Source organism: Callospermophilus lateralis, chromosome 6 (genome assembly GCF_048772815.1).
Source record: "Callospermophilus lateralis isolate mCalLat2 chromosome 6, mCalLat2.hap1, whole genome shotgun sequence".
In the NCBI taxonomy this organism is placed as follows: Eukaryota; Metazoa; Chordata; class Mammalia; order Rodentia; family Sciuridae; genus Callospermophilus; species Callospermophilus lateralis.
The window spans coordinates 48,325,298-48,333,031 of record NC_135310.1 but is presented as its reverse complement, the minus strand read 5'-3'; the positions used below and the strand labels follow the sequence as shown (position 1 = coordinate 48,333,031).

Sequence of the window (7,734 nt, the reverse complement as noted above, 5' to 3'; positions counted from 1 at the left end):
CTAAAAGTTTCTAAACATTTCTTTCTTGTGAGTTGGGAATATTGTGATGACTGCTTAATCTGATAATGTTGATATACACTATGTTCTTCAGCATTTGATAGCCAAATGTGTGCTTTGGTAACTTCCTTAATAAGAGGTAATCCACACTCTGTGTTTCCTTAAAAATATTCATAATACACTTTTCTCTTCTAGTTTTTACACACTGAGTATGCATTTGTGATTTTAAAACATTAACTAACTACCAGGGTATGACAGAACACCTGCTACATGAAGCAATGTTGTGTTACAATGACATCACTGTGACTCCTAGTGCGATAGGCAAGAGTGAAAAGCAATGTTCATGTAGACAGCCAGGTGTAGTTTCTACAACTGTTGCTCAAACTGACTATGTAATACAAAAGTGATCAGAGACATATTAAATGAATCATAACATTTTGAAAATGAAACTTCATGAAATTACACTGAAATTTAGAGTTCATATAGTATTTATGTGAAAAAAAATTCTTTTAATTCTTTTCCCTTCATGAAGAAAAATCATTCTTCCTTCACAGACTATACAGAAACAGATGATGGGGTGGCTTTGCCTCACATATTCAGATAAAATATCTCTGATGGATACTGGTAAAAAATGAAGGCATAATTAAATATGTAAGAAGGAAAAAATATCTCTTTGGACCTAAATATCAAGAAATAAATGTAGAAAAATGTTGGGAGGGAATGCTTGAATGAGGAGGAATTTATTTACATGTTTCAAAGTATGTACTGCCAAATAATTAATATTTAAGTAATAAAGTGCAGAAGAGTCATTTTACTATGTAAAACCCAGGTAGACACCACTTAAACCAAGTTATCAAAGTAGCATCCCTAATACTGATATTAAGCCAACCTACATTTCTCCTATTGACCACTGAGAGCACATGGAATTCAGGGCATTCGTGTCAAAAAGTTCAACTTTATTCTATCATGAGTAAACATCAGATAAACTCAAAGTTAACCCCATTATGCCATACACTATTTTTATAAATGTCAAAAAGGAGTAAGCAAGTAAGACAGACAATGATTTGAGATTAAAGGAAACTAGCTAGACATGACAATTAAATACAAAGCATAGTCTGGCACAGTGTTGTTGTACACCTGTATTTTCAGTGACTTGGGAGGCAGAGGCAGGAGGATTGCAAGATTGTGGGCAGTCAGGAAGGTTAGTCAGACACTCTCTCAAAATAAAAAATAGAAGAGCCTGGTGTCTAACTTCACTTAGCATTATATTCTCCAGCTCCATCCATTTATCTGCAAATGCCATGGTTTTATTCGCTTTTAATGCTGAATAAATTCTATTGTATATATAGCATATTTTCTTTATCCATTCATCTACTGAAGGGCATGTACGTTGGGTCCATAGTTTAGCTATTGTGAATTGTGCTGCTATAAACATTGATGTGGCCATGTCCTTGTAGTATGCTGGTTTGAAGTCTTCTGGGTATAAATCAAGGAAGTGGGATAGCTATATCAAATGGTGGTTCCATTCCCAGTTTTCCAAGGATTCTCCACACTGCTCTCCATATTGGCAGCACCAATTTGCAGTCCCACCAGCAATGTATGAGTGTGCCTTTCTCCCCACATCCTCACCAACACTTATTGTTAATAGCTGCCATTCTGACTGCAGTGAGATGAAACCTTAGTTTTGATTTGCATTTCTCTAATTGCTAGAGATGTTGAGCATTTTTTCATATATTTGTTGACTGATTGTATATTCTCTTCTGAGAAATATCTGTTCAGGTACTTGTCCCATTTATTGATTGGGTTATTTGTTTCTTTGGTGTTAAGATTTTGAAATGAAGGAAACAATAAATCAAATAAAAAACTCAATAGAAAGCATCACCAACAGACTAACTTTTGTGCATTTATAAATTGGGTTACTATTATTATTATTATTATTATTATTATTATTATTATTATTATTTTAGTGGTAGATTTTTTCAAATTCTTTCTATATCCTTGAGATTAATGCTCTGTCTGAGGCATACATGGAAAAAATTCTCTCTCATTCTGTAGGCTCTCTCTTCACATTCTTGATTGTTTCCTTGCTGTGAAGAAGCTTTTTAGTTTGATATCATCCCTTTTATTGATTTTTAAAAATATTTTAGTTATAGGTGGATAGTATGTCTTTATTTTATTCATTTTTATGTGGTGCTGAGGATTGAACCCAGTGTCTCTCATAGGCTAGGTAAGCACTCTGCTACTGAGCTACAGTCCTAGCCCCCATTTATTGGTTCTTGGTTTTATTTCTTGTGCTTCTTCTTGAGAAAGTCAGTTTCTGAGCCAGTATGATGGAAAGTTGGGCCTCCTTTTTATTAGGCACAGGGTATCTGGTCTAATGCCTAGGTCCTTGATGCGCTTTGAATTGAGTTTTGTGCAGGGTAAAACATAGGGGTTGAATTTTATTCTGCTACACATGGATGTATAACCAATGTGATCCTGCAATCTGCACATGTGGAAAAATGAGAATTCATACCCTATTTGAGTCAAATGTATGATATGTCAAAATCATTGTATTGTCTTGAGCAACTAATAAAAAAGCAAATAAATAAAATAAAGATGTTGTGTCCAGTTATAACTAAAAATAAATTTTAAAGAAATAAATAAATGAATAAAACTGACAAAATTCTCCTTAATGGTAAATATCAATGGTAAATATAGTAACTACATTGTATATTATTTTGTTTTTTATAATAAGATAAAAAATGGGCTTTTCCAGAGCAAGTTGCCAAAACCAATGAAAGCAGCCAGGGCAGGAAGAAATCAGATTAAATGTTTCAAAATTTCAAACATTAATTTTTCTTATAAGTGGTTTCTCTTTTAAGCTGTTATACTTATTTATCTAGAAGATATTGTTAGGCTTTATTTGTGAAACTGTCATGTGAATCTGGTGAGTTATATAATTTTTATTTTTATTTTTTTAGAGAGAGAGACAATTTTTTGAATATTTATTTTTCAGTTTTTGGTGGACTAATTTTTATTTTCTAAGCAATTATTCCATGGCACTCCTGTTAAAATAGAGAATTTCTTAAGTTGGGAGGCCAAGTTTGATCTAGAACTTCTGCAAATAAAAAAAACAGATAAAAGAAGAAGAGCAAGCAGGAAAAAATAAATTAAGTGGTATGATACTCCCCTACCCCGTATTTTTTTCTGTTACCCTCAAATATTTTGGTATCATTTCTTGTGCAGCAAGAGGATCATTTGAACAGATTTTTATAAGACAATAATATTTGTAGGCATCTAGGACAAAAAGAGAAACTATATCAACATGATGTTATTTTTTTACACTATAATTTATAATTATTTTTTCTCCAGTACTAAGGATTTATTCCAGTGACCTTCTATCACTGAGCCATGTCCCCAGCCTTTTTTTCATTTTTTATTTTGACATGGGGGTCTCACTAAGATGACAAGGCCTGTCTTGATTGCAATCCTTCTGCCTCATTCTCCAAAGTAGTTGGGATTGCAGGCATGTTTCACTGTGCCTGGTTATGAGGAATTTTTATGTCTGATTTCTGGTACAAATATTACAACTAATAGATGTTAAGGTCTGTAAACAAGCCTGGATGGTGCCTGGCATTTTGCCAGAGGGAGTGGTTTGTGAAGTAAGGCCAGTGAGCCATTAAGTGTGAAGATTCCTTATTGGTTGACTGCTGTATCTAGTTTATGTTAATTAAGATAAGCTGTGTGGAATGTATAAATACCGCTCCTCTCCTACAATAAACGGCTCTCACTCCTGCTGTACAAATGTACACAAGTTGTTCGTCACCCCCCGGTTATTTTGCTGCAGCCGGACTGCGGCAAATAGATTTTGAAATACAGGAATATTTACATTTTATATAAAAGCAATCTCACTTTTCTAGTACTCTATATAGACTAGGTTTATCACTAGTTCATTTTTAATGTGAATATATTTCATATACATCCTAGCTACTAATTGAGTTCATAAATTTATTGAAATTTGTAGGAAGATAGATTTTCAGACTTGTTTTCCTGAATTTTTATATTTTTTTCAATGTTTTTATGGAAGGTGAATGAACACTACGCCATTTGAGTTAATCATACTTATATCTTTTAGGGAAACAGCTATTTGAAACAGATCATAATCTTGACACATCTGATATCCAGTTCTTGGAGGATGGTGAGATAATATCAGAATTCCATATGTGTATAATCTTATCTTTAATTTTAAACCATAAAGATCAGAGTGATAATTCAATGTAAATTTTTCCTCCCAAGACTGATTAAAAAAAAATTCATTTTGAAGCAAGAACTCTAACAGTTGATCAGTTAATATATTTGAACTGAATATTTAATTCTACAACAATGTACTATTTGAACGTTTTTTGATAACTTAAGCAATCTTAGATAGGAACAGATAGACATCTATGGTGACAAGAAAACAGGTGACTCAGATGACTTGTTTCCCCAAAATTTCTAGTATCACAAGTCTATGGGAATGATTTTCCATAGTCTCTCATGGAGCTTGGTAAAACCTCAGATATAGAACTCCTAGTATTTCCTCTCTCGCTGTCTCTTCATATCCAGTAAGTTACCAAAACATACCTATTGATTTTGCCTCTGAAATGTCTCCTGATCAATTTCCTTCCCTTACTTGAAGATTTTATCATTTTCACTTGGACTTTTGTAGTAGCCTCTGAAACTCTATCCCCAAATCTGTTCCTCCTTCTAATGTCCTTATCTGTTTTATTGTTGCTGCCTTTGAGATGGCATTTCTAAAACCTATATTTAATCATAAACCTCTCTTTTGAAATTCTTTCTTGGTTTCTATTAGTTTGAAAAAAAAGTTGACTTATGCTGTCCTCAGTCTGACCCTTATCCATGCTTTATCTGTTGGTATTTTTCCTAAAAATCTTGCCTTCCAGTTCGACATATTCAAGGTCTTACTCTTATTCGTGCTTTTGTATACATTTCTACCAACAATTACTTTCACCTGACCTTTTCTTCTTGGTGAATTCAAATATATCACAAAGATATTTTAGATTTCATTTGCTCTGTGAAACCCTACAGAGACAGTTATTCTTTGACTAGGGCTTAGCATTTCATATTTTTCTTTCTGATCTACTCATAGGCATGAAACAACATTTGTTTTCTTTTTTTTTAAAGAGAGAGAGAGAGAGAATTTTTTAATATTTATTTTTTAGTTATCGGCAGACACAACATCTTTGTACGTGGTGCTGAGAATCGAACCCGGGCTGCACACATGCCAGGTGAGTGCGCTACCACTTGAGCCACATCCCCAGCCCTCACTTGTTTTCTTTATATTCTCATTACAGTGAAGGTCAGTAAGTAAATCTGAGAGGGAAGGAAGTTTACAATGTGTGGGGATTCAATAGAGCTATGCTATCCTTTATTTATCTACTTCAGACAAAGTGAAGAGTGAGATGTTTAATGGGGAGCCTGGCTATTGCTTACTGTAGGACTCAGACACGTGGAATCTTGAGAAGTCTATTGATTACAAGGAGTACTGATGGAGAGAAACAAGTTCCATCTGTCAATTATAGCAATTATGAGAGACTTCTGGTATAAGTCTTATTGATAGTTAACTTACTATAACCAGAGCAACATATCTTCAGTATATAACATGCCACATTATAAATATGTATTCTATGATAATCCCTTAAAAACAACAATAACAACAGATTTTTGAACTGTGACCTGGAGCAATGAAATTCCTCTTAAAGTGTTAAGAGTCTCTACCGATGAAGAAAGATGTCATTTTGCACTAGTAGTTTGGGATTTCATAAGTGACACATCCTGTATACACTGAGAAGCTTCTGTCTGGCACTCCAGTGAGTTCTATGTTTGATTTTTGAGTGTAAAGCTGAGAGGGAATTTTGTTTTGCTTTTTGCAGCTGGAAACAATGTGGAGTAGATGAGTCTTTATTCCAGGAAGTGAATGACTTGGAGCTGGAGGATGATGAAGATGATCCAGACTACAATCCTGCTGACCCAGGGAGTGACTTGGCAGACTAATGGACTGTCCCCATCTGCAGAGAAGTTGACTGCCAAAGCATCTGTGGCTATGCTGAGAGGGTTTTGATCTTCCTTTCTTTTTTTCTAAGAAAAAAATAATAATTTTCAGGAGACTATTCTTCTGATCACTTTCATCAATGAACTTAATAAACTGACCTTAAAGTTTCAAATATAGAATGTTCATGTCTTCTAATTGATGAGTAGAAGATAACATATATAAAGGTATTTAGTGTGGAAGAGAGATCCTTCCTATAACACCAAGACTTGAGGGTAGGCTTTGGCATGTGAGGGTTCATACATGAGGAAACATAATATCTCAGAATTTCTCTGCTGGTGATAGTTGTTTCTTTGTTTTCTAAGTGTTATCATTTGTATCAGAAGACTGAGTCAAATAGAGCATTAATCCTAGATCCTTCTGACACAATAAATTTAAGTCTTAATAAAACCAGAGCCTATATTATAGGCAGAAAAAAGATGGATTTCATTATAATAGTAGTATTGGAGTCAGAATTTGTGGTATTTTTAAGAGATGTTTATTCTTAGGTCACTTCTCAGGTAAGACTTTTGTAAGTCCCAGTCTGCATTTCTAAACAGTGAAATTGCATACCAGTTCTACAGGTGATTCTGATGCACACTCCTGATTGAACTACTGTCTTGCAATTGTGAATTTTGTATGTTTTAATGTTTCCATACTGCTTTCTAATTAGCCAATCTGAAGTTTTCTGAATTATAAGAGTTATACACTGTGTACAAGAGGAACACACATCAATCTCCATACATGTGTAAGACTGTCTTTTTATTAATTTGAAATGATTGACTTGGGTGTACCATATGGGAGAGCCAGGCTTCATGTGAATTTTCCAGTCTTTGAAGCCATGGAGGATTGATCTAAATCCAGTGGGAAATCACTTGTGCTGTTGTATAGAGCTGTCTTTAGTCAAAAAAGACCCATGCCACATATCTGCAAACAAAACTATATCAATCCCACATTGACTTTTGGACTTTTGTTATTAAAAGCCAATTTATCATTGGAAATTTAATACTTTTTGAAGGAAACTTCTAGTCAGTCTTGATGCCAGAGCAATACAACAGAATAGCAGGGAGAAATCCAAATATTGTTACATGAGGTTTTGTTTTATCTAAAAGCTCCTGCCGAAAGCTGTTTAAAAGATGCATAAGGGATCCAACATGGTGGCGGGCGCTGAGAGATCAATTCTGTGCCCTCTTCAGCTGTGCGGGCAAAGGGAGTCTTAAACTGACTGAATGCTGTTTGCTCAGGATCACTTGGCAATGCTGGGCTGAAGTGGACCTGGGGCGAGCAGTTTGTGCCCCTCAGAACCCACACCGAACCTGGAACCGGTGAATTCAGGCTCCCATACGCAGTTTCTGGCTGATTGACTGCGTCTCACCGCCAAACCGCTGTGACTCAGCGCTACAGAAGCTCCTGCGGAATAGAGAAACAACTCTTAAGTTCCTCCGTGAACCTTTTGAGGTGATACCAACCGAGCCTTCTTAGGCAGCGGGCCCAGAATTGAGAAGGGACCTGGGAGAGCTGGAGCAGACCCACTCTTCGCATTGGACACCACTTTGGCAGAGAACTGATGTCACCAGAAATCGGTGGAGGGGATAGCTTCATTGAAACCGGCAATTGCAAGTGTGTGACCCCCAGGCCCATCATCCCCACACAGGGGGAAATTTCAA

The 7,734-nt window shown here is 35.5% G+C and overlaps 1 long non-coding RNA gene across 1 annotated transcript; it reads left to right on the top strand.

Moving 5' to 3' along the window:
• The first annotated feature begins 3,118 nt into the window (after positions 1-3,118).
• Positions 3,119-5,930, top strand: LOC143401183 (uncharacterized). Its single transcript, XR_013091617.1, has 3 exons — positions 3,119-3,156; positions 4,115-4,177; positions 5,913-5,930. It is a non-coding gene; the product is annotated as an uncharacterized LOC143401183 (long non-coding RNA).
• The last annotated feature ends 1,804 nt before the right edge of the window (positions 5,931-7,734 follow it).